Genomic DNA, 24,088 nt, shown 5'->3' on the forward strand with positions numbered 1-24,088 from the left:
CTCTTTAAAATTCTTCTCTAACCCAATTTTGTATCCTTGATTTTGTTGAGGGTTCCATGCATCATGGACCAGGTTCTTCCTCATTCCCTTTGTAAATTCTTAAACTATGCATGTCTTCTTGGGAGGTCTGCCATCCACCTCCTTTGATATTCTGATCTCTGTGATGTCTATGGCACCTTCATCAAAACTGCAGCAGAAAGTGCTATTTTAATAGCCTACGCATGAGCCATCTGAATCTGGCTGTTGTTCTTCAAGTAGGCTGCTTTTGCTGAGTGGAGGCCCAGGAGACTTTACAGCAGTTCATATGAGGGTACCTATCACACAAAGCAGTAAGGGGTTGGAGGAGGCACAGTTAAGAAGGGCAAAAATGAGAAGGGCAGGATGGGGTGGAAAATAAGATGGAAAAAAAAAAAAAAAAAAGAAAAGAAGATGGAGGAAAGGGCACCTGCTGTCCCATGTGGTGATAGAATCCTTTGGCCAAGGCTTTGATGTTCCCTAGGAATTGGATATAAACCTTGGATCGACCTTAGCCCAAATCTACAACCCATAGGCACTTGGTAAGGGCAGAGTACTCCCCCAAGAGCAGAATGGGGTTTCCTGGGATGCTGCCCCTTATAGTCACACTTTGGAACCTCCAAGGCACATCCTCCTTCATGGCCCTGACTCAGTTTTTTTCTCAGCCCCTAGTTCGATATATCACTGTGTCCTGTTGAAGTTGAATATAAAGATGAGCTGACAGGGGTGCCTGACTGGCTGGCTCAGTGGACCATGCAACTCTTGATCTTGGGGTTGTGAATTCAAGCCTCATGTTGGGTGTAGAGATTAAAGAACAGTCTTAAAAACAGATGGGCTGAGCCTATGCAGCTCTTGGGGGGCAGGGCCCAAGGACAAGTGCAGGTTGCTGGACTCCTGGGGAAAGCAAATTCCAGGGATGTTCTCATTGCCAAAAACCTTCCCCTGCATTGCAGATACTGTCTAGCAGAGTGCTCCACTCTCTGAGTGAGGGCCTCAATACAGAACTCTGAAGAGGTTTATAAACTCCTTCAGAACCTCTGTGCTTTGGTGTATTGGTTCCTGGTAGTGGAAAGTAGCACCGTACAGGAGTTAGTAACCCTATCCATGGAATGAAGTAACCTAGGCTTGAATCTATACATTTAAATTGCAAGTTGTAAAACTTTGAACAAGTTGTCTCCCCCTACCGCCTGCCACCCAGGGCCTTAGTTATTACATCTAAAATGTGGGAGTAATACCAACATGATTGATATAATTCATGTAAACCATGGGGCAAATAACTACCTTTCTCTGGCCATTACTCTCGTAAAATTACTTTGTGGAAATCTCCAGAAGAATAGTACTTGGTACTCAGAAACACTCAACTCTTGCTTCTGATCTTTCTGTGTTACTGGCCTTGTGTTTTTCTTCCTCTTTTCTTCTTTACATCTCTTTTCACTTCAGCTATAGAACTATTGCCAGGTGAATGATTTGAAATGAGAACCATTAAATTATTTGAACTTTTCAGAAGTGCACGTGCCCTGTGTTTATTCACTAAAATCAACAAAGACAAACTGGCAACACACACACACACACACACACACATACACACATAAATATACACATGTCATTCCATAGGCAACCAGGTAGTGGGAGAATCTGGCTTAGGGACAGATTCAACAACAGAATTGAAAATCAACCATGGAATTAATAATACTCATGGTTCTATGGTTTTAGCACAATGAAATGCTGTCCTCTTCCATCAGAGTGCAGTGTCTTTTTTGGATTTCCCTAAAAGCAGCCTGGATTAGTGAGCAAGGGGCACTGAGAAGGAACCCCACTAAACTGGGCCATTCCTATTTAGGAACTATGTTTGATTCCCAATTTTTCTGCCCCCATGTCTCTAGTCCCATCTACCATCTTGTTAATATTTATAGTTGCAGTTTGCTGCTCCAGTAGAAAAAGCCAGAAGTGCTCATGGATTGCCTCGTAAAAGAAACTCAATTTAGGAAGTCTTATTCACTAAGGATTTATTAGCTCTTCACACTCTGGAAGTCTGGAGTTTTATTTTGATTCAGAGTTAGTTGTGCACCCAAACCAGATGAATAATTCCGCGCTGGAGACAGGACACTCTTTGGAGGCAAGAGCTTTTCAGCCGCCAGCAATTTCCCCTTTGGCTATGGTCCCCAGGTGAGGGATATATGTGTGTGGCAAAAGTTGGGGGAATTCTCTTTGCCCAGAGTGTAACCATCTAGGTGTGTCCCTCTGCACAGACTGATTCAGAAAGTCCTAAGTTTTCATTACTTAAGAATAGATGGTGGGAATTGGAGTGGTACAGACATTTCTACAAATGTATTATTGAAGATTAATAGTAAAATTTGCAGGTGGTATAATCTCTATATGTGGTTGGAGGGGGGAACGACGAAGAAAGGTCCCACTTGAAGAATTACATAGCAGTTGGAGGTAACCTTGCCAAGGTAATGTCAAAGAGCTAGATGAGTAACTGTGAGCTGCATGGCATAAAGAGTGAGAGCTAGGTGTTCAAAGGAAGACCAGTCAGCATGTACTAGACTGGTCAGGGAAGGCTCCATGGCCAGGCAAGATTTTAACTGGGCCTACTGGGTTTTATTTGAAGAAGGAAGGGAAACAACCCTTCAAATGAGGAATTTTGGGAGGGAAAAACCCCCACAACAAATCTCTGCTTTGGATTTCAGCCAGGACTTGTCTGCCATTGAAAGGGAGACTGTTAAAGGTTTCAGAGCTGTACTTCAGTGTCAGCTGCAGATATTCACAACATGTATTTGGGAACATGAGGGAAAAGGGGAATTAGTAGAAAACCGCCTCCTATTTTGTCTCCACTCCCACACCCTAACAGCTTAAGAACTGAGTAATTCAGACTCAGGGGAAAAAGTTATGTAGTATTTAAAGTCCTAGCCAGAGCAATTAGGCAAGAAAAATAAACCAAGACCTCTAAATTGGAAAGGAAGAAGTAAAAGCTGAGTATTTGCAGATGAGGTGATGTAGTATATAGAAACCTCTAAGAAGTCCATCAAAAAGGTATTAGAACTAATCGCCCCAACACAGTAAAGTTGCAGGATACAAAATGAGGACACAAAAATCTGTGGTTGACAATCTGAGAAGTTCCTGAGAAGATGACGATAGAATCAAGAATTGGAGGTCACTCAGTGTAGAAACGGTCTTAGAACTCAATTATGATACCATAGAATAATCAGTGTCAAGATTAGGCTACGATCAAGAAGATCAATATCAAGATTTGGGATATCAAGAAATGTTTAAAAACTATACATTTTTTTTTTCTGTTTAGTAAGTCAGGGAAGACCTTTAGATTTTGCTTAAAATTGGTCAGCAATGTATTGGTATGTAAAGGGGTAAGTGCTGGGTAACCATGTGGGTAAGAGGAGCAAGCTTCTCCTGGGGGCTTAGCGTGTTATGTGTGCTCAGACATCGTATATGTGGATCATCGCAGCTCTGATGAGATACCTATTTTATCTTGGGGTTACTGAGGCTCAGAGAGATGAGGTAACTTGCCTGTAGTCACATGTTAATGAGTAGCTGAGGACCAACTTGAATCTATTCCTTAGGCCATTATAAATCACTATCATTTATGTGGAAACCTTTTCTTTTTTTTTAAAAAAAATTTTTTTTTTAAATTTTTATTTATTTATGATAGTCACAGAGAGAGAGAGAGAGGCGCAGAGACACAGGCAGAGGGAGAAGCAGGCTCCATGCACCGGGAGCCCGACGTGGGATTCGATCCCGGGTCTCCAGGATCGCGCCCTGGGCCAAAGGCAGGCGCCAAACCGCTGCGCCACCCAGGGATCCCGTGGAAACCTTTTCAATATTGTTTGACAGAAGTTTTATTCTACTTTCTGTGGGTCCTCTGCTGGGCTGCCTGAAGTAAAACTATCTGAGGACAGGTGCCGGCTTGGTCTAATGTTTAAAAAAGATCAGCGCTTTGTGCCATCCAATATTTTTAATAAAGCTTTTCTAGTATAAGGATGAGATAATTCATATACACTGTCTTATACATAAGAATTCAATAAATGCGATCTATCATGATAATAATGATGATGGTAATGAAGATGATTAAACAGCTTCTGCCCAAAAGGATTTCCTCTGACAGATTATTGATTTCTGCAAAAGAATCAGCCTAATAGGATAGAGATTTGTCATCTTCACATCATTAATTATGAAGCATTTATCAAACGTAGATGAGGAAATAGGCTCTAGAGTCCAGAGCTTAACCTTGTTCTGCCTCCTAGTGGTGCTTCAAGGTTCTTATCTTATGTAATAGAGGGCAACGAATGTGATTTTATTTGTGTGTGTGTGTGTGTGTGTGTATTTAGTCAATGAGAAACCTAAGCAGTTTCTCTCCCCTCAGAGAGCTGAGATAACTTGCTGATTCATCTTGTAGAGATTTTTCCTGAGGAATATAGCCAGCCTCTTCTGTGGTATGGCAGGTGTTCTCAGCCAGGAATAATCCAGCTCTTCTTTTGCATATCTGGTCCATCTTCCCTTGAACTTCGAGCCCTTCTGTTCCTTTTGTGAAGATAAAAAACTATGCGTGATGGACCTGAGGGTGGAAGAGGGCACATCTTTTGGCCTTGACTTCCATACAAGACCACCAAATGGAGAATTAATTACCAAATAAACTGTACCAAAAAAAAAAAAAAAACCTGGAGAACGTCAACAGAAGGAAAGGATTTATACCTGGGATGGGGTGGTTCGGTAGGCTTCTTGGGGGGTAGTGCTGAGCTGGTGGGACTTGAACTGGTCTTTAAAGCCTGACTGTTAGCTATGAATCTCAGCTCTACTTCTTAATAGGTATGTGACCTTGGTAGATTTTTAGTCTCTCTTTGCCCCAGTTTGCACATCTGTAAAAGCAAAATGATAATAGTACCTACCTCATCAGAATGCTGTGAGGATTTAATGATTTGGTACCTCTCAAGTGCTGAGAACCTAGGATGAGTCTAGCACCTAAGAAGAGTTGAATGATCATAGCTATTTTTACTGAAGACTTGGGATGATTATAGAGTCAGAAGCCAGATCTCAGAGGCAGGAAAGAGAATTCAGGTCAAATATATGGTCCTTCCCAGCCAAGGCAGGATGTCTGACTCATCCCATTTCACTAGTGACACAGCCAGGGGCAAAATGTTTATCCTCTGACTTCCCTGAAATCTTAAGTGGCTTCTTGGTGGCTGCAATCTGGAAAAACCCTTTTCTGAAGAGCTTAATTTGCTCTTTGGGAATATTTGAGCCTGGGGAAATGTTGGTCCTGAGGGGGCACATCCCAGTTTCTTTTAGTAAACATGCCTTGTTGGAAATTCAGAAGACTTGCGGGCTGTTTCACTAAAAGCCTTGTTCAAGGCCAGCTATTGACTTACATGTACATTTCCAAGGAGAAGATCCAAGAATGCTTACATGTACATTCCAAGCCTGAGGTTGTCCCTGTTCCAAGGCAATATCTGGGGTTCTTTCAACACTCAGTAGTCCTCAATTGATCATCTTGCATGGGTCATATTTCTGCCTTTACAGAACTTAAAATTTATCAGTGTAGGGCACCATGGGAACAAGTGGAAGGGGATAACTAATCTAGTCCAGGATAGTGAAAGAAGGGACATGTAAGCCCCAAAGAAGGAGGAGGAATTAGTCTAGAGGTTTAGGATTGGTGTTAAGGGTGGGAGTGGGAGATACTGACCTACTGAGACAGGCTAAGGTTAATATTGTGTATGGGTGATCATGTGTGTGTCTGTCTGTGGATGGAAATGATGGAAGAGGGGCAGTCTGGGATAGTGAAAAGGGACTTTCTCTGAATTAAGGAGAGAATCCAGTTTTTGCAATATCTTACTGGCTGAATTTTGGGCAAAGCACTTCACCTCCGTGAAACTTAATTTCTTCTTAATATAAATTTGGCCTATTTCCCAAGACTATTTTATATAGTAAGAGATATGAAAGGGCTTAAAACATACAGTATTAAGTACTTTTCAGGAATTGTCATTGTAATCATGATTTCATTTTGGAAGGCTGACAGTACTTTTATATATCTATAGTACTGGGGGTATGTGGAAGTCTGTGGTGAGTCACCATCGGGGACAAGGTCTTTAATACTTCCAAGGCCCTTATTAGAAGCAGCGTCTCGGCTTATGATGGTGGAACGTGTTAGCCTATCAGAGTAAATGGTCACCTCTGCTATTGATTCCCCCTATTCCATGGCTACCGCCACTTATATATGCCCAAAAGGTGGTGACTAACAGCATATGCAGAAAAGATGTAAACTGTTTCCCCAAATACCAGTCACAGCACATCAATTCTTGCTATTATATTTTTGCTAGTGGCCTACAGCGATAACTTGGTCAGATGGCTCAGACAGTGGTGGGAATGGCTCAGACAGTAGAACAATATGGTATAACGGAGGGACTTCTCACTAGGCAGAGAGGTGATGGGGAGGACTTGAGAGACCAGTTGCAGGGGTCGGATGTGAAGGTGACAATTTGGTGGTCTGAAAGGGCAAGTAGCCTTCCATCTTGATCCTAGTTCAAGGGTCACTGGGTGACTTTGGTAGGTCACCTGGCTTCTTGAAGACTTTGTTTCTTTTTCCATTAGCTGGGAGATGATAATAGTACCAATTTCATAGAATTCTGAGAATTACTAAAAGGTAAAATTAGGACATAGGAATATAAGATGAATGTGTCAAAGATTTTATGCAACTCATAGCAAGCAGTAAGATGATAGAACTGGTTTAAAGGAGAATTCAAAGAACCACACATATAGGCAATAGAGAGTGCCCGAAAGAATTTAAACATAGGTGCAAACTGAGTTTATCCACAAGGTAATAGTCAGTTGCATCCCACTGGGCACGCTTCATTTGCATTTCAATTGACAAGCTTACTTGCTTTGCTATCAGTTTTCTATACCTTACAGAGTTGTAGAATAGCTCAAAAAAAATTATAACCTAGATAATGCCTAGTTTTCTCTTGGAAAAAAAAATCTGATCTTTTTGGTCCATTTCAAAGTCTTTCTCAAGATTTTCTTGCACTTAATTGAATAGAGACCATGCATATAGAGTGCGTGGCAAAGAGTAAGTGCTCAATAAATGCTAGCTATTATAAAAGTCACTGAAATTAATAGTAATAATAAAAATCCTTTGCATTGCTGGCAGAGTTATCTCCCTGAAGTAAAGCTCTGGTCATGATACTTCCTTCAAAACTTTCAGTGATTTGTCATGTCTGAAATAAATCCTACACTTCTTAGCTGGACACCTAAGGTTCTCTGAGCTGTCCTCCCCCCAAATTACCAGTCCATTTACTACACATGACTCCCTGCAAGGTCTGTCATGGTGCCTGGAAATCACCATTATTGATCAAACTTCTTGTTTACTGAAGACCCATAGGTCTCAAAGTATACTCTTTCAAAATGCAGATGCCACCAAGGGAAGATTTTTGCTGACCGGTGATCTGACAACAACATACTTGTCCAGATTGGCAAGTGTATTATTAGTCTGCTCAGGCTGCAAAAACAAAATACCTCACGCTGGGTAACTTAACAATTAGTTTCTCAGAGTTCTGGAGATCAGAAGTCCATGATCAAAGAACTGGCCAATTTGATTTCTCTGTCTCTCTCAAGATTTATCTATCTATTTATTTGGGTGAGTGAGTGGGTGAACAGTGGAGGAGCGGGGTGAGGGGGATGGGAAAATGCAGGGGGAGGATGGGAACAAGCAGACTCCATGCTGAGTATGAACATGCAGGACTCCATCACAAGACAATGACCTGAGCTGAAACTAAGAATCACAGGCTTAACCAGCTGAGTCACCCAGGTGCCCTCCAGATAAAAATATTCTTGACTGAAGTTTTCTTTTTAAAACAAAAGTAAAAATTTCAAGTATAACAAAGATGTTGAAAAATGCATACATCGAAAGCTTGTACCTTAACTAAGTTCTAATAAAGTGAAACCCTATGCAACTAGTAGCCCAGGGCTGTATCTCCTAACCCCTAATCATTTCCTCACTCCTTGTTCCTCGAAGCAACCACTGTTCTGACTTACAGTACCATAAATTGGTTTTGCTTGTTTATATGCTTCCTATAAATGAAATCCTATCGTATGTGTACTTTTGCGTCTGGCTTCTCTTTGAGATTCAAACAGGAGATTCAGATATTATTGCATGTAGCAGTAATTCACTAATTTTGATTGCTTCATGATCCTTCATTGTGTGAATACATCAAAATGCATCCATCCTTTGTTGATGTACAGTTGGGTAATTTGAATAATGCTGATATGGACATGGTTATACGTTCATTTTCGGGTGTGTGTGTGTGTGTGCATTTCATTTTTTTTTTTTCTATTGGATGCATTATTTTAAAATAGTTTTTCAAAGTGGTCATATGAATTCCCTAAGAACTCATGAAATTAAGTAACTTCTCATATTTATTAGCCATTTTTATTTTTTCTGTTAAGTAACTGTTTGAATACTTTTTAAAATATTGGGTTAAAAAATATTGGGTTGTTTCTTATTGATATGTAGAGGTCTTTTTTTTTTCTTCTCAGAATGTGAATGAACTCTTTGCTAGTCTATTGCCCTCTCTTTTCTAATTTGTTTTATCTTTTTATCTTTATTCACTTTATTTCGTCATTATTCATTCTCCTAGTTCACTTGGTTTTATTAAAGTGGAAGCTGATTTCATTTATTTTTAATATTTCTTTGTCCTTTTCATAAACTAAAAGTATTTAAGACAATGATTATTCTTCTGACTACTGTGTTAACTTTTCTTGTTGGTTCTGATATGCAGTGTGATGTTTTTAAAAAAATCATTTTCTATATGGTCTGAAGTTTAAGTTTGTATTTTCACCTTGAAGCAAGAATTGTTTAAGAAAGATTTTAAAAAACTTCTCTTTTAGTGCATTGGAATCAGAAGATATTGTTTATACTACTTCTACCTTTGGAAATTTATTCACCTCTTTGTAACTTAATGATCAACTTTATGGGTCTTAAGTACTTGACAAAAAGACATTATTTATATTGAGTGAGTAGAAATTCTATGAGTGTTTATATAAAATATCATACAATCCATCAGATTTACTTTATTAGATAAGTTTTCATAACCTTAATTTTCCTTCCTATGTTTGTTATGGACTGAGATGAGAGTCTGGGACTGATGTGCTCTTTCTCCCTCTACTTCTTTTTAAAACTCTCAGAGATTTTGTTTTATGAGGATTACTCTAGAGCTCATATATGTTCACATTATCTTCTTTGAGATTGCACCTTTGGCATAAGAAAAATACTATCTTGCCTCTTTGGATCTTTTTGGCCTGAGTCCAATTTTGTGTAATATTCAGATTATGATTTTTTTGGGGGGGGGTGGTATGAATTTGCCTAATTTGTCATTTTAACCTTTCTGAGAATATATATTCAGCATAGACTACAACTACATGTTGTGATTTGATCTGAATGTTGCTTTCTTACTGTTGGCCTCTGTACTGAGTATAAGTTGTTCTTTGTCACTTAATTTTTTTAAGCTTAAGTGATATCCTTTATCTTCAGCATCATTGTGTCTGCGCAACTTATCTTTCCTCTGTTGATGTTTGTGATCACACATGGTCACAACATATAACATCATGTTCTGTTATCTTATACTCCTTTTTGTTTTCGTCTTACAATCCATTGAAGCAGTGGAGACTATGCCCCACTAGTTGTGTTATGATTTTTACAGTAATTTCTTGTTTGGATGAAGTTAAGCTTCTACTAAATTGCTTAAGAAAAGCTTACACAGGGGAGCCTGGGTGGCTCAGTTGGTTAAGCATCAGACTCTTGTTTTTGGTCAGGTCATGATCTCGGGGTCATGAGATTGAGTGCCACATCTGGCTGCTTGTTCAGTGTGGAGTCTGCTTGAGATTCTCTCTCCCTCTGCCACTCCCTCTCATTCACGTATGTGTCCTTCTGTGCTCTTCCCTACCTCCCCGCCCCTCAATTGAACACTGCTGTGAAGAAGTTTGAGGCCAGGTTGTTTTTAGTTTTGAATTTGTGACTGTCTTTTTATGTAACTACCCCAAAGTTTGCTTTGAAGTCCAGAATTTTTATTAGGATGTATCTTAGTATTGACTGTTAAGAGGCCCTTCTCTTTAGGATACAGTGTATACTTTCGATAGATAGACTCAAATTTTTTAAGTATATCTTATTGTAGAAATAGACCACCCAAATGAGAACAAACAAAGACTATTTACTTGGAGCTTGCTCTACAAGAAAGTTGACAACTTGAGTTTCACAGAGACTCAAAGTTGGACAGAGGAATGGGAAAGCTTTATGGTGCGGGGAGAGAAAGGGAAGCCCTCACATGTGCCCTGATTGGAAGAGGGTTTAGGCAGGAGGAAACTTAGGTGAACTAACAAGAAGCAGGCATCTTATGTGATGGGCTTGGGGAGCATATTTGGCTTTCTTTGATGGTTTCTAAATGAGGCAAAAATTGAAGCTGGAAGTTATTAAGTTCTGGTTATTTTGGGCTAATTGCTAAGAGGGTTGTTACTTGTTTTCTGGGCCGCAGAGAGTGAATCAGTTGTATTTTAATGGATAGCCTGGATATTATCCATTTGTTAATGCACTCAATTTTTATTTTTCATTCTTTTAAACTTCCACTTTCTCTTTCATTTCTCATCTTTATATCTCATAGTGAGTTCACTGGCATCTTTTTTTCCCCCTTTTCATTTTTGCCTTTATTTCTATAATAGCTTTATTTATTTAAAGATTTTATTTATTCATGAGAGTCACAGAGAGAGGCAGAGACATAGGCAGAGGAAGAAGCAGACTCTCTGTGGGGTGCCTGATGCAGGACTTGATCCCAGGACTCCAGGATCATGACCTGAGCCAAAGGCAGATGCTCAATCACTGAGGCACCCAGGTGCCCCTGATGGCTTTATTTTTATTTCTTGTACTTCATTCCTGAATGCTACCAGGCCATATTTAATCTTTTCCTTGTTTCATTTATTCCCCGAGCTCTTGTGTTGGTGCTTTGTGCTCCTGTTTAATAGGAGGAATTGCTTTATTAGGTGTTTTAGATTTCCATCAGTTTTTCTTCATGGCAACACAGTTCTATATTCATTGCCACTTGCTTTTATTGATAATTTCTTATTTTTTTTAACTCTTACATTATCTTAGTGTAGGTCCTATGCTTTTAAAAATACTCCACTTGAAAAGTGGCAAGTTATTCTGGAGCAACTAAATATGTAAGAGAGGAGCTAAAGCTATTTGGTTGACTTTTATTTATTTTATGATCTAGGATTTTGTGTGTGAGCTAATTTAGACTTTACCCAATAAAGACAGTCTGATCTATGACTTTTTATTCTTTATTTACTATTATTTTTAGTGTAGAACTATTTTCTTGTGATGCCATAGACCTAGACTGAAAACATGATGTGATTCTTTACCAAAGCATCCTGTTTCTGGGGTCTCAAAGTTTAAATATCCCTATCCTTCCTATTACTAACACTTACTACACTAGTACTAGTTAGTTACTACAACATTTACATTGTAGTCTGTGTCCCTCACTGTACATTCCTCGCTTGAAGAATTTGTCTCACACCTCCTGGAAGTTGTAGCTGAGTCTTCCTCTTCAGAATCTTTTCTGTTCCTTCCTACATGGCCCCTTCTCAGTCAAAACTATCGTTTGAAGCTCTAGGATATTTTGGGGGAGGGGTGGGAGTGAGAGTGGGGACCTGAGGTTTAAACTGTCTCCTGGTTTTTCTGAAAATGGCCTTTATTTTTTGATTTGTTCTTGCCAGTTCTGGATAGTTTTGTATCATTTCCAGGAAAAGAAGAGAGAAATATTGATTCTTTATCATCATGTTTAGATAATCATTTCAAGATTGCCCCTTAGGAGACACAGGAAAGCTGGCATCTGGAAGTGACTGGGGCTCTCCCTAGGCATGGCTGACTGAAAAGAAGGGAGCCTATCACTCCTGTGGCCAGATCAGTCCCCCTTTAGTCTGACCTGTGCTTCCTACTTGAGCTGGCATTTTTACATCAGAAGTCTTCATTTAAAAAAAAGTCATCTTAACTATAAAGCCTTTAGAGAAAGAAGTCATTATTACTATTATTATTATTATTATTTTACTGTCAATTGGTAGAAGATAGATTGTGAATCAGTGTTAGAGTTAATATTTGGGGGAGAAATTGGGAAGTGAAGTTTAGACTTTGGTCATGCTTAATGGGTAGCATGTGCTAGAGAACATATTTAAAACTTCTTTTTCCCTTAAATCAACTTTTAAAAAATCCATTCCCAATCTGGGCTTATAAGAAAGATTGTATAAGAGATTGTAATCACTGGGATGTGAATTTGTGTGTGTGAGATTTATTATTTTTTAAAAGAGGCCCCGAGAAGCCACTTGGGCCAGAAAAATGTATCCCTTAGGGACTTTGATTTGATTTGATTTTTTTTTATTTTTTAAAGATTTTATTTATTTATTCATGAGAGACACAGAGAGAGAGAGGCAGAGACACAGGCAGAGGGAGAAGCAGGCTCCATGCAGGGAGCCTGACGTGGGACTCAATCCCGGGTCTCCAGGATCACACCCTGGGCTGAAGGTGGCGCTAAACCACTGAGCCACCCGGGCTTCCCAGTCTTCAAGATTTCTGGGAGCGAGGTAGTGCACTAAGGATGAGTTCTAACCAGTTTTGAGGTGCCTATGAGCTATTCTTATTTGACTCACAGTAGTCTTTTAAATACAAAATTTATTAAAAAAATACAAAATTTATGAGAATTTTCTGGCTCTACACACCCCCTCCTCCCCAGTGACAGACCTGTTGATGATTGATAGTAGCTTTGGAGGTCAATACCATCTATTAAGTTAAAGCCTAAGATATGACAATGAGGTTGAGGGATCTTTCTGTCAGTCTTGAACTTTTGAATACAACCTCTTTGCTAAGGTGATTGATCAGAGCTGGGGTCTTTGAGTAAGCCTCAGAGTGGGGGAAAGTGATCAATGTACCCAAAAAGGTAACATACTCAACCTTGATCTTCTCTTTTATGGGCTCAGTTTTTTTCTTTTAATCTCTGTTGACATGTCTGAGCATTTTTCCTTCAATATTTAGAATTGGGAGGAAGGGAGTAAATAGACTACTTGGATCTTGAAACTTTGTGCAGTTTAGCTTTTATTCAGAGCTATGCACTGCAAGGTGTGCTTAGGAATAAAATGGTATTCTGATTTTCATTCTGCATTCATTCCTTGTGAATACCTCCCTAGAACTTTGTTGGGAGAAGATGGGGATAATTAACAGAGCAAGAGTTAAGTCATTGTCTTGTCCCTGACCATTGTAACATCACCATAGCATCTGGCACTCCCATTTTAACCTCTTAAAGTAACCTCACTGGGATGTTATAAAGACCAGGGTCATAGAAGACTGCAGGAATGGGGGGAGGGGGGAATGCCCACTAGCTGGGAAAGAAAATGGTATATGGTATAGTAGAACATGGGGCAATGGACTAGAAGAGCCTATGTGTGAGGATGTGACTAGGGAGGGGCTTGGTGGTCACAGAATATTTTTGAAATTAATGAAAGCTCTCGTGAAAACATTAAATGTGCTAGTTTAACAATATTGTTTCCAGTCCTTTAGTGCCTCCCATTGCTTACTGGGAGGATAAAATGTAATCTCTTTAGCCTTGTCTCCTGTCTTGTCATATCTCCACCCTCTTGTAGGCACAATGATATTTAATTCCTTAAGCTAATCAAATCCTATATGTATTCCAGGCCTTGGTATCACATGAGCTATGCTGTTTTAGAATGTTTGACTCACTTGGCAAATACCTGTTTACCAGATAGTCCCCCTCCCCTTAAATTGTCACTATAGGGAAATGTACTTTTAAACCCACAAAACTCAGGTGTACAACTAATGTTAAGTTTCTTCGTTTCTATACCTCATCGATCTTAACGTCTTGTTTTGCCTAATGGCAGGAAAAGCTACAGTCTTGTTATGTTAGTCCATTAATCTAGTCACTTCTACGATTTTCTCTAATTGAAGAATTAGTCATTTCAGATACTTCCCCACTTTGGGGGCCACATTTAATTAGTAGGGGTGCTTGCAAGTTGTCACAGCATTTGGGAAAGCATCAAGTCCCTGGTATTTAACCATGAGATCCCTGTTTCTGAGATAGCTTTTTGGCTTATCTCTGGTCATGGAATCTATACCTCTGGCTTCTGTCAAGATGTACCATTTTGCTTGGCTGAGGGGCAAGTTCAAGAGAACTCACCATGTTTTCATACCAACCACTGCAGGGCAGTCTATTACCTGCCCTCTGCTTATATGAAGCTTTTTCTGGTCATGTGACATCCACAGGCATGCAGACTTTTTCTTTCACAGCTAAACCCTGGGAGTCAAATATGTAAATTGGTTCTTTAATAATTCTCATTTTGAAGAATTGTCATGGAATAATCTGATATTCTGCCTCCTTTAAGGTTTTGATATTGATACTTAAGTCTGGGGTTTTAGAACTCAAATCCTTTTTTCTGAAGTTCAAACACTTGTCAATGAAAGTTTTGTTTTTTAACCTGGTTTGCTCTGACAGACTTAAAAGTCTATTTTGAAATTTAAAAACTGGGACGCCTGGGTGGCTCAGTGGTTGGGTGCCTGCCTTTGGCTCAGGTCGTGATCCCTGGATCTGGGATCGAGTTCTGCATTGGGCTCCCTGCTTGGAGCCTGCTTCTCCCTCTGCCTGTGTCTCTGCCTCTCTGTCTCTCTAATGAATAAATAAATAAATAAATCTTTAAAAAAATTCAAAAACTGAGAATGGACTACTTTATCTTAGTGTTCTTGCTATAAAAATTCTGTTGCTTTTTAAAGTATTGAATTCTCTGTCCAGGGGAGAGTCACAAATGAGATAGTAGACTATGAAGGGAAGTATTTTTTTGAGGGAATGAATCTACCATGGAAGCCTTCCTCAATGTCAGGACCAGATCAAGCCCCCACTGTTACAGGTTGAAATTACAGGCTGAGGTGATGTGTATCTCTAATCACAGCAAGGTCCATGTGTGCCACCAAACTGAGTTTCATAAGAAATCTGGGACTGTCTGTCTTGTTCACCACTAAAACCTGAGCTCACAGTGTAAGACTTGGCAGAGAGTAAGTGTTGCACAAATTTTCATTAAACTGTTGAATAATCTGGAGTGAAGGAGGAGATAACTCTAACAGCAGGAGGGTTCTGGTATCAAGGGGTGGGGGTAGATAATGAATGGACAAATGTGGGAAATGGCTGCAAGTAGTTCTTCAAATAGTTGATTGGAGCAGTGACACTTGAATATTGTTGTGGAACCCATTGGATCTTTGTGCTTTGACTCAATTTTAAGTAGACATTGAGTTGGGAACCCATTCTGGGATAGTAGTAATACAAACATAATGAACAATGGGGAAAAACACCACCTCTGCATGTGGGTAGCACTATTTGCATCCACCTGGATGCTCTTTACATAATTCTTGCTTATCGCCTCTCCATATTCCCTAGACATGAACTGAATGTAGTTCTGACTCACTACAGAGGGGGGCTCTGTTACCATGGTGAGGACAGGGCATTGTAAAGTTCTGTGCCTATCTGTGCTGCACTGGGTTAGAGGTTCCCTACAGAACCAGCAGGCTTGCTTGAAGAAAACAAATAAGTTAAAAATAACAAGCGGGTAATTCACTTTCTCATTTTATCAGGTTGTCAGGAAATTTGTGTGTGTTGTATGTGTTTTTATAATTTGAAAAGCATTTCTGAATCTTTCTTGTCAGAATTGATTATTTTGGGACTTTAAAAGCAATACACTTAGAACAAAACCAAAAAATCCTGACTTGAAAGCAGATGGTGAGACTTCTTACTTGTTTGATTCTCAGGGAATCCTGGCACATTTTTGGCACTCCAGAAAGAGGGATAATGTCATTAGGGTCACTGTCTCAATTTATCTTCTCCAGAGAAGGACACAAGGAAACTGTAAGCAAGGCTTATCTAAGTCTCTGCATGACCCAAGCACCAGAAGTTGGTAGAAGGCAATTAGCTTTGCAAATTGACATCAAGGGGGGGAAAAAAAAACTTTTGTAAGATAGATTCAGAGGCCAGAAGGGGACCTTTAAGGCCAGTCACCTAGCTTTCTTCTTTTACAGATGAGGAAACAGACCTAGAGTGAGTTGACTTGTTCAAGGTGACACAATTAGCTACTGATAGAGCTGTGATATGATTACTTAAACCTCTGCTCAAACTTGTATTAGCCTACAAACCATATAAGGATCATATTAAAAATGTAGATGCTGATTCAGGAGATCAGAGACTTGCCTGAGAATCTGCATTCTCAGATTGCACTTTTGTGCACTTTGGTGATACGTTGACAGTCTTGTTTCCTGGGCAATACTGACTTCTTAGGTAGCAGGGACCTAATCCTAACCCATTCCGGACTACCTCTTTCAGACAATATGCTGGGTTAAGGCAAGGAAGAAGGTTCGAGATCAGTCATACACAAGCTTTCACTGGATCATGCTGAGACTGCTCACTAAATAGGGGATGTACTATAAGATCAGGTTTATGGGCTCTGACTGTTTAGATCTTGCCTTCACCAGATCCTGTCACTGTTTTCTTCTCCCGTGGAGCGGGGTCCTGGAAAGATGGGATACCTGTTACTTATGTAAAGAAAAATTATGAAAGACTCACAATGGATTGCATGAATCTCTGGAGTCTCCTCTCATTGTATTTGAGCTGCTTTTTTTTTTTTTTTAATCTAAATTGTGGAACTCTTAAGTGTACTACAAATGATTCTTGTCTGCAAAAAATGCAAATGAAAAAAGTGTAAATAATATGTATCCCATGGAATGTGACTATTGCCAGGTGGATATTGACCATATCTATCTGTAAATTCATTTCAGCCTTCCTGATGGTCTATGTGCTTCTTTGAGTTCTCCTTTGAATTGATTGTAACATCGTATTGTGTCACTAATAAGTATTTGACACATGCTTATTTTATCTGTGAACAAGAAGTATAGTTTTTATCCTTTCAAAATTATTCTTAAAAAAATCACTTAATTTAAATATCTTCTCCAAAAGTGGGGAGATTGAATCTGCTCTTTAATGTGGCAACTTGGGATTTTTATTTTCAACGGTTGTATAACATTTAGTGTCTTACCATCTTATGGAGACTCAAGGATTCTAAGTTACTGAGGAGACAACTAAAAGAGAAGTAAATTTATCTAGGGACACACAACGAGGGTGTGGAAGAGCAAGGACTTTTCCATTTCCTTATACTACCTTTTGTTTGTGTGTTCACATGCCCTAGGTCTTCAGTATTGGCCTGATCTATGAAAAGGGGTCAAGGAAAATGAGAAAGGTTTGTGCCTTGTCATGGATCTGTTTGTATCTTCTATTGTCTACCTCAGGCCTGTCACCTGCAAAGATGTAGTGTCAACTAAATGTGTCTCTGAAGCTTAATGTCTCCATACCACTGCCGATGAGCATGGCCGTGGTGACAGTGATAGCGATGATAAAATTTCTTGGAATGAGTACATGCTTTGGAGCCAGATTGACCTGAGTGTCAATTCTTTTCTGTTATTTACGGGTTGTCCTACCCTTGACAGAATTGCTTATCCTTCCTGGAAATTTTTTTTAATCTGTAAAATGTAGCACAATTTCGTAGAATTATTGCAAGAAATTTGAGATAAGATGAAAAGCACAGTGTAGTTTTTAGCCGTTATTTATCAAATGTTCTTTTCCCTTCACTTTTGTCATAAAATATATTCATTTATATTCAACTCTTTACTCAGAAGAGCGTCAACTGCTCAATGACCTTTATTGGACACTTATTATGAATCCAGCCTTGTGGTGAGGACCATGGGACATACAGAAATGTAAACATTCCCATTCCTGCTTTCAATGAATGCACAGCCTAATTAAGGAGAGGGTAGCACCAGACCTCAGACAAATAGACCTCAGTGCGGTAAGGTTTGGAAAAGCAAGGCATCTATGAGGGCTAGGATGGGTGATCGTGGGCACATCATAAACAATGGTGAGGTGGTGGGAAGGGACATGGTAGTGGTGGGAAGGGACATGGTGATGGAAGGGAATTGATAAAACTAGAGAGAGAGGATGGTGCTGGGGGATAGTGGAGCACAGATGGGGGAAGCAGATCTGTGCTGGCCTGGAGAGGACCTTGGGTATTGAGCTAAGCTTGAAGGCTTAATAAACAAGTGACAGCCAGCCCCTGGAGGGTTTGAGCAGAGCAAAGAATGTGCTGTGCAAGTCTAGACTTTGCCTTCTGTAGCTTCTTCCATGGGCTCCCTTTGTTGCTCTTAATCTCCCCACACCACTTCTATAAGACAGATGTCACATGCTACTCTGACACTGATTCAGAGGCTGCCTTTGAGGAATTAGGAGGAGGAGGCTGCTGTGAGAAGAAATGACAATTTAAATGCCCCATGGAGGCAGTTCCCCTAGATTTCAGGCACATTACATTTGCTTCTGAGTGTCTACTCTTCTGATTACTTTGAACAGGAAGATGTTATCTGTAATTCTTCATCATAAATCTATTTAATTTTCTTTTTTTCCTCTGTAGGGACTCAATTTAATGAAAAGGTATAATTTTGACTGCTAAAAAATTGAGCTTCACTGCTCTAGTCAATATTTTTCATTACCATTGTCATTTTTAGACAAGCCTCTTGATAATGAATTGCATATGAGCCCTTTATAAGGATTTTGACAAACTTCCATTGGAAATCAAGGTAATTTTGATGGGTCAGGGACCAGAAGCCATGGGCTTTGGGTAAAAGCCAATGAGGGCAAAGTTTCCTAATATGGACACCTCATGGCTGAGGGCTAGTGTTGGTGTAGGATACGGTATAGTGGGCAGATCATCAGTGCTGTGTACATGCATTCCTCGGCAAATAAAGTGGCAGGCATTGAGCCTGGAGCAACGGTAGATAGGAAACCTATACCCGAACCAGTTGTGAGGGGGAGATGGCAGGTCTTTTACAGAGATGAGATACAGAATGTAATTGATGTGTGATATTGATGTAAACAAAGCCAGGGTGGCTGTTAGCCCCTAGAGTGACCAACATGATAATGAAAAATAAAAATAACATACCTATGAGTATCTTGCATACACTAAATTTTTATTCTTAAAACCATGCTGAAAGGTCAATGTCAATAATCTGATTTATAAGGATAATGACAGATGTGGGATTAAAATCCTAATCTTTCTGAGGCCAAAGGACGAGCTCTCCACAGCATGGCACTGCTCTCAAGGAAGACCCTTCTAAGTGGAAGAGCTCTTAGCTTGAGGTGAAACTATTCTTACCTTGGGATTCAGAGGAGTCCCAAGGAATGGTTTGTATTCTCCAATAATCTGTTTGTATGGGGAGCCAGGGAACTTCTGGAAAAGAATTTCTTGGGAGGAGGATGGGGAGGAATTGAGGGGAGGAAAAGGGAATGAATTAAGTCTTGTAAACCAGGGTTGGAGTCCTTCAGCTGAAATGGAGTGCTAGTTTTGACTATAGTTAGCATGGACGCTCAGCCCATCCTCTCGTCCAGTCCTGAAGATGTCAGAAAGATAGGGCTAAAAGAAAAGACTGGCCGAACTTCTGCCACCAAGGCCACCATATATCATTAGAGGCAAAAGGCTTTCACTTTGGGACTTAGTTAGCAAAGTATATATAAAATTCAGGGAGTAGGATTTTTTCCCTGCTTTTTTTAGGAAGCTAAGTTGGGACCACAGAGTATTTGGAGTGCCGGTACATTCTACCAAGATGAGCAACCATTCTTCTCACATCTGAGCTGTCCATCTTGGCAGCGGAAAAAAGCCTTTGGTAGGTACCAGCAGGGACAGCAGGACCCTTGTCAAGGTAGAAATGCTAGATATTGGCAGAAAAATTTGAGAACAACTTTGAATTGGGGGGAAAAAAAATCTCTTCAGTGGATTTTTAGGTGTTGTATAGTGCCCCCTTCTGGATTGTTTGACTTTCTGAGGTGTGCATCTTTCATTGTCTTTGAACTTGTGTGGTTTGAGCACTCTCCATGACCCATATGTGTCTGCCCTGATTCTCCATTGTGATGGTTGTAACATATTACTGGTTCCCTTATTAACAAAAATAAAAGTTTTCATACAGATATGTCTTCTATGGGGATGTGACTTATGTTTTTAACCTTAAAAAGTTACCCTTTAATAGCTTCAAATGTTTAGCAAACAAATATCACAGGTGATGGGTCAAACTTATTCACATATGAGGGTCCTGGACTGCTAAAGGTGGGGGAAGGAGAGGTTGGACTTCGCTTCTTTGAATTTCTTCTCTGCCTTTTTGGATAATGTTCTCTCCTTGCTGGGTAGATTTGAAAGGCTTTTGTGATACTTATTTTTATTTATTTTTGGGATGGTTGGGTGGAGGATAAAGTGATGCTGGGAAGCAAGAGCCTTGGTGTGGAGCTGAGGGAAGAGTGTGTGTTTTTGAAAGGTTTTGGATTAGAGAGGCACTCTATGAACTGTAGGTATGAGGACAGTGGATGGGAAAGAAAAGGCCCTTCAGGAGATCTATCCCCATCCACAGTATTTAATAAACACAAGTAAAGTTACTTTGAAAACACATTATGGATTACTAGACCATGTCTCTTTAGCTGTGACCCCCTCTCTGAGTATTCCTCTGCATCAGTCATGGTGATATTGGCTATGGTAACACTTGGGATGACATGTCCGTGGTGTGCTTTAGTATAAATAGATTTTTTTAAACTAGGAAAATGAACCTGTTTACCATTCAAAGAGTGATAGTTTGGGGGTCTTGATTAAAACCTAGAAAATGATCCTATTTTCCTTTTAGCATTCCATTCATAATTATCCATTTTCCTCACATTTTAATAGCGCTCCTAGATGATGATGCCATGCAGCAGCAAATTCTGAATATTTGCTATTGCTTTAGGTCATCTAATTACTAATTTTACTGGCCACATCTTACTTGTTATGGATAAGATCTCCAATTTCAATATTGTTCTTTTCTTGGACTAACCAAGAATAAGTGACTAGGACCATTATTTTTTTTCTTGGCAAATCTTCTAAGCTACAGAAAACATAACCTTGGTCTCAAAAGTTTCCAAGAGCGTTAGGAATGAGTGACTCAAAAAAGGAGTCCCTTCTCCATCTGAGCACCTCCCTTCCTGACTGCATACTGGGGACCAATTTTTATACTTTTGACAAATAACTATGGATCAAATTTGAGAAGAGATCCTGCTGGTCATCAGAAGCATCTCAAGGTTGGACCATCTCCACCTATCACATATGGCATTCCTACTGTAGTAAACATCCTTTGGCTATAAGTAATTATGTGAATCTGGGTAATAATCTCCCTAGGTTTCATTTTATTAGTACGTAAAATGAATGGATGATTTCCAAACTATTTTGGAGCTTTTAATGGATTTGCGGCATAAACAATAGTGATGAAGCTCTCCTCATAACTCCCCAGTATACCAGAGCCCACTGCAAATCTGGCCATTGTCTTCAAACTTCTGTTTACTAGAATCAGATTAATTAACTTGATAGACCAGTTCTTCCTACCTGAATACTTTGACTAATTATGGTTTCTCTGTACAAATGTCACCTGGGTCCTTAATGGAAATATGGGTGAACATGAAGGCCAAGACCAGTAGGCCAATGGAATGACCCCAATTATTGGGACCAGCCATTGGTGCCGGGTAGCACTGGTCATTGTCCCAGAAGTGATTCTGGAGGTAGTTTTGAAGTTCCACAGAACCCAAGTAAAAGAACAAGTAGGCATGGGTGCCTGGGATGGGAGAGAAGAGGCCATAGAGGGTTCAGGAAGAACACAAGCAAAGGGGATAGGCAAGATTCCTCCACTCCCTGTCTTGCTTAGGGACAGGATTGGCTGGAATCAATGATCCAGGACAATCCTGGCTTCCTCAGATGTCCTATTGCAGTCTCTTCAGGTCAGCTATACCCACCTGAAACCTGGGGGCAAGTCCAGATCTCAGTCACCTTGAATAGAATCACAACTTCTTTTTCTAAGCCCTCTGATGGTCACTGAACAATGGCACCCAGACATTGAGATGTGTAAATGTTGTTGGAAAACCAACACTTTCTGGTGATAAAAGAATTGTCTTTCATTTATTGTTCCATCATCTCCAACTCCCAAAAGGGCTTAGGCTTCCAAGAGCACTACATAATTGCCTGCCCCAGTAATAAAGAGGTTATATTCTCTTCCGTTGTGATAGCAACAGAACATTTTTGGAACTTCAGCTTCCCTCTGGCTTCGCCACTGCACTGTGTGTTGGGGGAGGAAGTCTGGATCTGACTTTCTTTGCCCATTTCCTAAAATTCCCCTGTACATTTGCTCCAAAAAAACATAGATGAAGGGTCAAAATCCTGTGCTAACTTGTTGACAGTAAAGTTTCTTTCTGGTTTTGCCTGGAAGCACTTGTAAACCACTTTCCGGGAGAATTAGGGTTTAGTTGCTCCAATTGTCTCAGGCTTTTAGAAACACTTGCCTCTCCCTTAAGTCTTACTTTCCCTGTTTGTTTCCTATGTTGGTAGCACCTGCCCTTAATTCAGCTTGCCATTCATCTTTCTGCTGGTCTAACCTTCCAGAACACATTTGTACCATCTCTAGGCCCTTGGGATTCTGCATAAATTTCTTTTGCAATAGAAAATGGGTGGGTAGGAGGTGGGAGGTGGTGGCCACTGTCCTTCTCTCTTCAGGTTTCTTTTTCTTTCAGGTCCCAACAGAGGAAACAGATACCAAATAACTTAGCATCCAAAATGGGGATGCTTGAGTTGTCAACTGATAATTATTGATAATTACATTTGGAAAGCAAGAACAAACCAGAGCCAGCCCAGGTGAACAGAGATGTATAGTCCCACGCCAGTGGACTAGGCACCTGTACTTGGGCCCTTGGGCTTTTTATTTTTTATTAAAAACTTTATTATTCATGAGAGACACACAGAGAGCGAAGCAGAGACATAGGCAGAGGGAGAAGGAGGCTCCCTGCGGGGAGCCCAACATGGGACTCGGTCCCAGGTCCCTGGGATCACAACTTGAGCCAAAGGCAGATGCTGAACCACTGAGCCCCTTTGAGCTTTTTATATGCCATTCTGGCTATATAGAATGTTCTCCCCCTACCGTCCCTGGTTAGCTCCTGTTCACTCATACTTTAAGTTTTAATCTCCAGTAATGACCTTTCTTTTCCCTGACTCCCAGTGCTGAGTTAAATGCCCTGCTTCCGAAACTTCCCCTTTGCTATCTAGGCCATCAATGCCATATTGTAATGTTCTGTTTACAGTGAGCTCTCTCCCTCATGAGTATGTACCCAGGACACAGGGATTGCACCCTATTAACCTTGTTTCTTCAGCATAGCACATAGCTTGGTGGTTGCAGCTAAGTAAATATTCATTGAATATTCAATGAATGCTATGCTGATTTTTTTTTTTTCTCTCCTCTCACCCCTTTCTGGTTCCTTTGGTCTTTCATGTCTCCTATAGTATTTGCCTGTATTTAGTTTTGGCTTCTTTCTTTGGTATTCCCTTCCTTGCCTTTTGTACTTTGGTCAAGCTCATCCTACTCTTTTCTCTTCCCTTTCCTCAGTTCTCACTGTGTCCTGTGTAAGATGGCTCATTTTTTTCTCCTACTTTTTCCTCTCTTAAAACGTGCCAACAGTGAGTAAATGGCTCCTTCTCTGAAAATGCACATCCATGGGGCACCTGGGTGGCTCAGTTGGTTGAATGTCTGACTCTTGATCTCAGCTCAGGTCTTGATCTCAGGGTTGAGCATTCAGGCCCTGCACTGAGTTCCACACTGGGTGTGGAGCCTACCGAAAAAAAGCCAAAACAACAAAAAAACAAAACCCATCCCAAGAATAAGGGTCCCTATGCTCTGTGACTGTGAAATAAAAGGAATGAGAGTCCAGACCTTGTCAACTTGGAAGATCTCTGCTCCTATTTTGAGTTGGGGATAACTTACTGGTATTAGGCATGTCTGTTGATGCATCTTTACCTCTGCTACTGTTCCACTGCAGCCTGGTGTTTTTAATGCCAGTAAGTTTGAAGCAGGATTGCTGCCAGGAATATTTCTGTTTGTAACACTAAATTT

General features: G+C 40.2%; 2 long non-coding RNA genes across 6 annotated transcripts in view; one reads left to right on the top strand and one right to left on the bottom strand.

Moving 5' to 3' along the window:
- The window catches only part of LOC111097748, a 101,904-nt gene that overhangs the window by 18,458 nt on the left and 59,358 nt on the right, over positions 1-24,088 (top strand). Inside the window, exon 3 of one of the 4 annotated variants that reach the window (XR_005365970.1) lies at positions 3,683-3,921. The exons of 2 other annotated variants lie outside the window; for them this stretch is intronic. This is a non-coding gene — a long non-coding RNA (uncharacterized LOC111097748). Of the gene's footprint in view, positions 1-3,682; positions 3,922-24,088 lie in introns of those variants that run through there. One more of the 4 variants, XR_005365968.1, reaches the window with a different exon arrangement.
- LOC111097746 overlaps positions 1-24,088 on the bottom strand; it is a 36,840-nt gene that overhangs the window by 5,264 nt on the left and 7,488 nt on the right. The window lies entirely within an intron of this gene.

This window comes from Canis lupus, chromosome 10, assembly GCF_011100685.1.
Source record: "Canis lupus familiaris isolate Mischka breed German Shepherd chromosome 10, alternate assembly UU_Cfam_GSD_1.0, whole genome shotgun sequence".
NCBI classification, from domain to species: Eukaryota; Metazoa; Chordata; class Mammalia; order Carnivora; family Canidae; genus Canis; species Canis lupus.